The sequence below is a fragment of the Nannospalax galili genome, unplaced genomic scaffold (genome assembly GCF_000622305.1).
Source record: "Nannospalax galili isolate Female #2095 unplaced genomic scaffold, S.galili_v1.0 scaffold344, whole genome shotgun sequence".
Lineage (NCBI taxonomy): Eukaryota > Metazoa > Chordata > Mammalia > Rodentia > Spalacidae > Nannospalax > Nannospalax galili.
Genome location: NW_008352153.1, coordinates 1,373,732 through 1,383,642, shown reverse-complemented (window position 1 = coordinate 1,383,642; position 9,911 = coordinate 1,373,732). Strand labels below are relative to the sequence as shown.

The following is a 9,911-nucleotide window of genomic DNA, read 5'->3' as shown; positions in this document are numbered from 1 at the left end:
CCAGGATAATGGAAAGGAAAGATGGAGATAAAGGAAAAGAACCCTGAAAGAGAAGAACAGTAGGAAACAGGCCTTAATAAGGGAGGTATGGATTAAAAGTGGGTTAGTTTAATGGAGGGGAAGGGAAGGGTATACAAGGAACCTAGGGGAATAGGAAATTCTCCAATTGAGGCTCCCTCAACCCAGGTGTGTCAAGTTGACACTAAAGCTATCCAGCACAGGGGGGAAATGGGGGCACCTTAATTGGGGAAACCATGATGGAGGGGTGAGGCAATGAGAGAGATAAATAATGCCTAGTTTTAAAAACCAGAGGGAACCATACTTATTCCAACAACCTACAGACAAATTATACATAGCAGATCAAGAAATAGATGTCTAGGTAAGGTTTATCTGAGAACAATTGGTCTTTGCCCAAGATTTATCTACATGACATACAGTAATTAAAAGTAGCAGACTGGTGGAACTAACCTTCTTGGATGTTTAACAGACATACTTTGAGGCCTATAATAATTTGGTCAGAGGGACATAAAGGACATTTTTTGCTCCTTGCCCTCCTAGGTCGACTAGCTCCAGGAGACTATGAGCATTTCTCAAAATGTCCTGTAATTGTGGTGGGTCACCTGTCCTCTTGATCAAGGAGGCCGAGGAGACCCCACCAGATGGACTTGAACCAGTGTCCAGTCTACAAAGAGGAGGATCAACACAGAGGAATCATTTCCTCCATGCTTGCAAGCAAAGTCAACCATGGTTGAGCAAGACCATGGGGACTTCCAGATAGTAACCCAGCATAGAACTGGGAAAATGAACAGCAGACCCCACCCAACTTTATCTAAAGGAATATTGATAACTGATTGCTGCTAGATGAGGAACAGCTGACCTTCCTAAAACAAAGACCTCTAGATAGGCTGACTAGATTTACCAGATGGACAAGTAGTGGGGATGGCTGGGGGTGCCAAAAACACAGCAGACAGTAGCAGGGATATCGGAGTATAAGGGCTTTATGGTTGTGGGGGGAGGCTGTGGGAGGGTGCCATCTGGGAAGTGGGTGTATAGTTGAATAGGATGGTTTGGGTTGCTCTGTGTGATACACGCACACACACACACACACACACACACACACACACCAATTTTTTTTAAATGTATTATAATTGAGGAGGAAACATGGAAATTTACATCATATTAATTGGTAGAGCTGATAAACATTACCATTGAAATCTACCTGATGACTTTATAGACATACACAGGTGCCAAGGATCCAAGTGCAACCAATTATGACTGGTAATAATCAGATACACACAGATTAGTGATGCATGTGTCAACATCTTAATCTTAGTAGCAAAAACAGTGAGTCTTTTTATTATGAACCAGAAAGTGCTGCTCAGATCTAAGACTTCAAATCTTGGGGGCGGGAGGGAGACTATGGGAGGGTGCCATTAGGGATGTGGGTATATAGATGAATAAGATTGTTTGGGATGTTCTGTATGAAATACACACACAAAAATAAATAAATAAATAAATAAGCTATATTTGAGGAAGAAGCATAAAAATTTGCTTCATGTTAATTAGTAGATGTGAAAAATATTACCATGAAATCTTCCTGATGACTTTATATCCATGCTCAGGTGCCAAGGAGCTCAGAAATTAACCAACTGTCACTAGTAATAGTCAGATATATAGAGATTAGAAATGCGTGTGCAAACATCTTAATGTCAATTGCATTAAAAATGAATTTTTCTGTATGAAACTCTGTATTTTAATAATTAAATGGAGATCTTTTTTAAAGGTTGAAACTTCATTTAGTTTTATGTCTTATAGGGTTTATGCTGAGTACAATATTGTATAACTGTATTAACTCAACTGTAAACCTAAAAATTTACAGCCAATTTTGAGAGAGATGCATCTTAGCTCTGGAAATTGTTATTGACTATGTCAATGCTGTTGTAATGGAATGCTTCTTCTAATTATGTGGTTATTAAATAAATAATTAAAAGAAAAAAATGTACCCATTTAAAAAAAAAACAAAGAAACAACAACAAAAATACCCCACAAAATATGAAGAATAAATTTTGGAAGTATAACTCAGTAGTTTGGAAAAAGAATAAATTACAACTATGTCTATGAACAGTGTATTGTTTGAAGTTAGATCTTTGACACTTGAGTTAAACAATGGAAGAAATGACTACGAACACCCATAATATTTCTTCAGAAAAAAGGGCACATGGGTTAAGTGCCTTATCAGAAATGGTTTTGTAATACAATGGATCGTCTACACCTAAGGCTCAGGGAAAACCAATGCATCTCTCAACTCTCACCAATGAAGCTTCCTCATGCAACAAATGGTGTTTAACCCAGAAAGCAACAACTGGCCAAGTGCAGAGAATAAGAGATGGCAGAGCACTTGTCCCTGAATAGGACACCTATGCCCAACTTTCACACATCTTACTATAACTTTTTCCATATAAATAAAATTATTTATGTCACATAAATCACCATGTTACTTTCATGTCTTCTAAGAGAAGAACGTTCACGGTTAGGGAATTCATTCTGACAATACAAATGGACTCAAAAAAAAAAAAAAGAATAAAAGAAAAAAAAGAATGCCCACAATAACATCCACTTTTGGATGAGGTGAAAGTAAATATTATTTTCTTTCTTCTTCCTTCGATTCATTTCAGCATCGAGAGTGACTGGGGAGAGAAGTGGGCCACAGGAAAAAACCTCCTGCACCACCATTCAGGTTGGGCACTCTCCTTGCCATAAAAAAAAAATTAATGCTCTCAAAAATAGCTTGTCAACTCATATGATTTTGAATGGCAGGCATTCCGTGCATAAATGAAATATTTTCTACTTTGAAAAAGCAGAACTGAGAGCTGGGCAGAGTCCAGTGTTCAGTCAAATTGAACTCATGCTATGAGTTACACAGTACCAAATATGGAGATGCTCAGTTCTTTCATTTAAAACTGCTTAAAATTCTTCTGTTGTCTATGAGCAACAGTAGTCTATATTACCTTCAGATTCAAGAAGATTCATTCATCCTTGATGGTCATAGAGCAAGTTGTTACAGTATGGCCAGAAAAGGACATTTCTTCTTCCGACCTCCTTGATTCCAGGTCTAAAGTGTTCTGCAAAAGGGACCTGAATGTGCAAATGTCTAGGCATGACTCTCTTGTAATGCCTTCCAAAGATAATTTATTTAGAAGACATTAGGAAACTTGTTTCAAAGCATTTTGAATTGTTGGGTGGAGAGAAAAATGTTAGTTTCCTAAAGCAAACAGAGGAGTGACTAAACCAATTTTTAGATTTAAGCCCAACTCTGTCATAGATTGATGGCTGTGTCTACGTCCATTTCTAGCCCATCAGTCTTCCTTTTGGCCAATTCATTAGTTGCCTAGGTCTTTGCCATAGTACAAACTCCCCAGACAGGAAAAAGAGAGGCAATTAAAGTCACTTACACACACTCCAATGCAGCTAATTGTCTATGAGTTTTGAAACAATTATGCAATTAGAAAGCAATAACTAAAATTAAGTTCTGGGAATAGCTATGAATTAATTTTTTACATGTTATTTTTACTTTACTGCTAGTTCTTTGTCAGACTGTACTAGGAACAATGTTAAAACTCTGAATACATTTATAGTCCTAAACGAAACCAATGAAATAACAATGTTATGGCATCTTATAGTGCGGTAACAGGTCCACCTGATTAAGTGAAAAGATGGGACAACATCTAGGGAAGTAGAAAAGTCTTTAGAAAATAAGACTGCCCATTTGATTAAATAGAAGCTAGAAGATATTGGAATAGCTGCTGCTGCCCAAGTCACATCACTACATAGATCTGAGTGGAAGTCTCTACTTATAATAGAGGTATCAAGATTTCTATTACTTCAGACTCTATGGTCTGAAATAAAATCCAGGAAGGTAGACATATAACCAACCATTTCATTTTCTTTCTTCCTTTAAAATTTTTTCTTTCTCCCTTGTCCCCTTGAAGGTGCAGAAAATTTTGATTATTAGAACAGTCACAAAGAAAACCAGTGCTCTTTGGGCCAGTTTGTGACTTACATTTTTTTCAAGATTTTTTTTTTTAATTCAAAGAAGGCCACCTTAAATATCCATGCCTTTAAAAGATTAACACAATAGCTTTTATTTCCACAAAGTATTCACTTTTATTCCCCTGGCCATTACAGTCTATAGCTGCACTTACATTCAGCAGACATACACTGTCATTTTTATGTCTCGGTCAACACACTGATAATACTGCTGTACAATGAACTGGTTTTCCATAGGAGAAAACTGAATAATAGTGGAGTGTCATTAGTCTAGTAAGCTAAGACTCTGCATTGTGAGCAGATAGTTTACAAAGTAAAATGATTAGTGTGTCAAAGTGTACTCTCCCTCCCTATATGTAAGGATGTTGTAATCAGCAAAACTTCTAAGAATGCTGATGCTTTTGTTAGGCAAGGAGAACACATGCTAGAGAGCAGGCTGAATTCTTTTTTTTTTTCAATCTCAGAAACAGATTCCCTTAAAGCCAATGCTACACCAATAAGATTTTACCTTAGCCACCATAGAGAGTAAAACAGCCATTGTCATTAAAAATATCATCCTAGGGGTTGGAGAGATGGCTCAGCAGTTAAGAACACTAGTTGCTCTTGCAGAGAACTCGGGCTCAGTTCCCAGCACCCACAGGGTGGCTAACAACTGTCCATAACTCCAGTTCCAGGGAATTCAATGCCCTCTTCTGACCTCTGCAGGCATTGTATGACACAGGTGCACTTACATACATGCAGGTAATATACTCATGCACATAAAATAATAAAATATGTTTTTAAATATCATCTTAAGCAAATACTATTGTGTCTGTGACTGAGCTGCACCTAGTCCAGCAGCCAACTGTCCATAAATTTTGGAGAAACCACAAACAACATGCACTAGATAGTATATCATAAGTATCATCCACTCACCTTTTACCTAGCAGGGGATAGTCAAATAACAATACTTTTCATCATAAAGAACAATTCCATAGGTGCATGATCACAAAGTAGTTGAAACTGATCTTTCCCTGGATGACAGGATGAACAGGGAGAAGCCCAGGATTTGGGACCAAAAGGCCACACACTGAGCTGAGCTCTGTCAGTTACTTCTTCTTTACCACGGACACGTCACTTCCATTCTGTCATTCTTAGTTTCCTCTCTGTAAACAATGCTAATGATGCCCATCCCCCTTCATGAGAGTGTTGCCAAGTGCAATAGAAGGCCCAGTGCCAACAAATTCCCATATAAAAGGAGCAGTCTGTCTTCGCAATACTAAAAATGGACTCAAACATTATAGCACATGACTTCACATACCACAGACTCTGGAAGGACACTGACTACTTGAAAGAATGACACACCCAAGACTTTAGTTCCCATAAAGCAACAAGAATATGGCACTCCAATGATTACCCCAAGGGTTGTAAATGAGCAACTGATACAAAGGGAAAGAGGGACAAAAGGTAGTTAGATCTTTGGAAATAGGTGTTTTTGAAGCACACAATCCAGCAAAAATGAACAAACCAAGCACTGCATTACAGATTTTGTTCCCTATTGTAAGTAGTCCCAAGAAGTTAATCAAGCATTTTATTTTGTTACGTATGCACTCTAGAGTATGGTGTATGGACTATGTCAAAATTCTGAGACCAATCTGGAGAAACGGCTCAGGGGTTAAGAGCACTTACAAAAGATCAAGTTCGAATCTCAGCACCCACATAGCAGCTAACAACATCCTTGTCTCCAGTTTCAGGGGATCCAACATCCTCTTTTGACCTCCACGGGCATTGCATGACACAGGTACACCTACATACATGCAGGCAATACAAGTACACACGAAAAATAAAAATAATTAACAAAAGAAAAAAGAAAAATTCTGAAACCATTTTATGTGTCTCCACACAGTACTCACTGATATATGCTATTTCCATGAAAATAAGCAATTCCCATCAAGGACTGGACATACAGCAGGCCCTCCATAGCCTCAGATTCTACATCTACAGACTCAACCAATCAGGAATTTAAAGCGTTTTTCCAAAATAATGACATCTGTATTGAATATGTACAATCTTTCTGTCCTTATCATTATTCCTTAAACCACACAGAATAACAACTATTTATATAGTCAATATAAATACATATAGTCATGTCAATACTATAAAATGCAGATGCTTTGCAGCATACAGGAAGATCTACATAGCTTATATGAAGGCACTATACCATTTCACATGATCTGGATCATGGTATACATGAGGCCCTGAAGCTTACCACCTAAAGACACTAGGGACAATAATTCCCACTGGAGGCAATGCCCAGTGTTCTGGTTTATAAAATGATATTGAGGTCCACTACTGAGTAGGGCTTCATTTTAGAAGGATTAGGTATATGAAATTAAAAATTAAAATGTATCTTTTCTTTCTACAAATAGTTTGATCTTAAAAATATGTAATTTTGTTATAATGACTATGAAAAAAATACTGATAGTTTTCTCAAAGGTATCCCTGCACGACCTATGTTACCCCTGAGTAACCAAAGAACTCTCCCTTCCCCACAGCTGCATATGTATTACCCAGTGCTCTTGCATGTTACAATTTTGACATTTAGCCAAGTGAAGGAATGTAAAGAATCAAACGAAAAATTTTAAAAGGTTCAAGAAGTAGGTTTCTGTAAGAGTTCTAGCTGTCTGGTGACCCAGAAAAACCACAGGTTCACAACCCACACAGCCGGTGAAACAGCCGGTATCTAGATATGTAGCAAATTGGGAGAGAAGTGTGACTCGGCAAACAGCAGGTGCAGTAGCCTCCCAGCCAGCAGACAAAAGCACTTATCCCCTCCCTCCCCACTCCCGGACCAGTCCCCTGCTATGGGACACATCCCTGCTAAACTACACAGGCACAAGTGCAATCACACTTACATGGGCAGCCACAGACACTTTTGGAGTATCAGAGGGAAGGATGTGTTGTTTCTGTGACTAAGCAAATAAGCGACCTCCTTGGATAAGCAACTTTTCAGTTTGAGCCATAGCAAACAAGTCTGAAAGTATTTTCCTCAGCACTAAGCCAGGTATTCAGTATTAAGCATGGGGGCAATGGCTGTTCTCCAAAGGAAAGGATTTAAAAAAAAGAAGCTCGGAATGGCTAGAAGGGGCAATGAGGATTGTACATTCCCAATTAACAACAAAGCTTTCAGTTGCTGGTCTTACTAACACAAGAGTCCTCATTGTGAACTGTTTTTCAAAGAGAAAATCACACCACCAGTGAGTGCTCATTTAGAGTCTGGGTCAGGACTGTCTAGGGGAAGCTAGCCCTTCCTGCTGTGGAGAGTTGGGAAGGCTTGTAACACACACTGCACATCCAACTTATTGGAATGGGAATATTTTTATTTGCGTTTAGTGGGCTTTTCTGTTTGAGTGATAGAATTTGCACATATATTCCACTTTTTTTTCTAATGTCTATGGGTCAGGAGTCTAATCCAGGTGTCAATCCAACATGTACCTAAGCAGACTCTGAGCCTCAAATCTCTCTACATAAAACTAGAGTAATATATCTCTCTTTATAAAACTAGAATAATAAATCACTGCTTCTCAGTTTGAAATGGGGTTGGATGTCAATCCAACATGTACCTAAGCAGACTCTGAGCCTCAAATCTCTCTACATTTATCTCTTGATAAATCTATCATAACTTGAAAATACCAGTAGTTGAAAATTCATTCAACATTTAAACATACCAAATAGCACAACTTAAAAACAAGGTGCCCTGGAGGGTATCAGCTGTTTCCTTTCTGATCACCTGACAGACTGGATGCTGCAAGTCACTGCTGCTACCCAGCATGTCAAGAGAGGATGGTACAACAAATCACTAAATCAAGCAAAGATCCAAATTCCAAATTCGAAGGATTAGTTTGCACCAAATGCCTATCACTGACACACCATCATAAAGCTGAAGTTTTTCTTAAGTTAAAGACCCTTGAGCCAAGGACTGGTTATACAGCATGTAGAATTATAAGTATTCTATGAAAATATACACACCTGGGAACACCATTTTGTAAAGTAAGCGCACAGTAAATGTACACTATGCTTATTAGTGTTAATGTTTTCCTATACTGGTAACAGAAGCTTTGGACACTCTTTGGTCTCTCGGCTTTGAGATAAATGTACTTACAGTAGACAAATGTACTGCAGTTGCCTCATGGGAGATACAGAGAATTATACCCAGGGCCTCATGCATGCTAGGCAAGTGCTCTGCGACTGAACTACACCCCATCCTTACAAATTATCATAAATAACAATGTATCTATAGAGAATAATCCTCAGTTTAGATTCATTAGACAGTTTTTGTAGGAAGTTCTGGAGTCATGATTTCACTTTGAGTTTTTTCCACTATCAACCTGTGGAAAATGTGAATCCATATCACTCACGAACTCCAAAGAACAGTCCAGGCAACAGCAGGCTTCTGCAATCAGACAGGGAAGTCACAGGCCACATGGACACCAGCTGACTTCAGGACCTCATAAAAGGGCATAAAGGGGAACAGAAGACTTGAAACTGTTTTTTTCTCCTTGGGTACTTTAGATTTTGCAGATTCTTCTACATTTTAAGGAAAAGAAGGGGAGGAACTTCTAGGGCGGGACCAACCATTGTTTCCACGGAGCATCTGAGGCTGCTTTCATCAGAGATGGTTGGCTGATGAGATGCTCAAGAGCGATTGTGTTGAGGAAACTGGCAGAGCCACCACGCCCTGGGTTGTTTTCCTTCCCTCTCCACACACACAAGGTGGCAGGATTGAAGAAGGCTCCCCATGCCTCCAGCAGCAGTTGTAAGCTAAGTACACAATTCGAACCATCCCGACAATCCATCAGTCACCTGAGGAACTTGGATTCTTCAGAGTATCCTAGGCTCATCTCAAGCCAAACACTGTCTCACGAGCCTTCATATGAAAACAGCCCATCTCTTGTCCCTCAGTGCAGTCCAGGCAATCCAGAGCAGGAACCTGCCTGGTCGTCCAGCAGCTCTGATTTCAGAGTCTAGCCACTTTTAGAGGCTACATCATCAGTCAGGCTTCTGCCCACTCTTTCCCACTCCCCCTTTTTTCTTTCCTCTTAAGCATATTACTGGGTGAGGCCACAGGACAAATGGCCCCAACGGTCAATCCCACTGTGGCTCCCCACTTCGTAGCTCTCTCCAGAGCAGCCTCCACTGATGAACCTGGGAAAGGGTGTCCTCCTTGAGTGCCCCATCAGCTCAGCACTTTCATAATCCATGTCATAAACCAAGAAAAAAGAGCCCAAGCATCATAGAACTGCTGAAATAAGAAGGACCCAGGAAACAACTGGAAATTTTAGCTTTAAAGTAATGAAAATGATTGAGTGTGTTGGAGAAAAGTTCTATAAAATACAACTTTGAATGAACTTGAAAGCATGCATGAACTCTGAATAAGACTTTAATATAAGAATCATTTTAGTGGTTATCTGTATTGCAGATTCTCACACATTGTTACATGAAATTTTCCTCAGAATTGACTAGGAATAGTGAAGTCAGCCATACCATAAATTCACAAGTGATTTTATAGAACTATGTTTTCAAGTTTCTGTGGTAAAATTGATTAGAATCAAATCTAGCTATTGGCTTGCATCCATCATTTTACTAATAGCGAGTAACAAATCTGAATCCTGGACATGAACCTAAAATTCCTGGACACCTAGAAATAAACTCCTTTCATAGGTAGGAATCCAATCTTGAATACTCAAAGTTAGAAGACACTCTTGCTAAAAAGAACAGGTTCTGAAAAAGTCAGTTAAAGCACAAATTAACAACTACAAATAAACCACATCCTTCCACAGGGAACCAAAATCAACAAGAAATCAAAAGTTGGTGGTGGCTTCTAA

General features: G+C 39.0%; 1 protein-coding gene across 3 annotated transcripts in view; it reads right to left on the bottom strand.

The window, feature by feature from the left end:
- Positions 1–9,911, bottom strand: part of Rasgrp3 (RAS guanyl releasing protein 3) — a 129,830-nt gene that overhangs the window by 83,534 nt on the left and 36,385 nt on the right. The window lies entirely within an intron of this gene.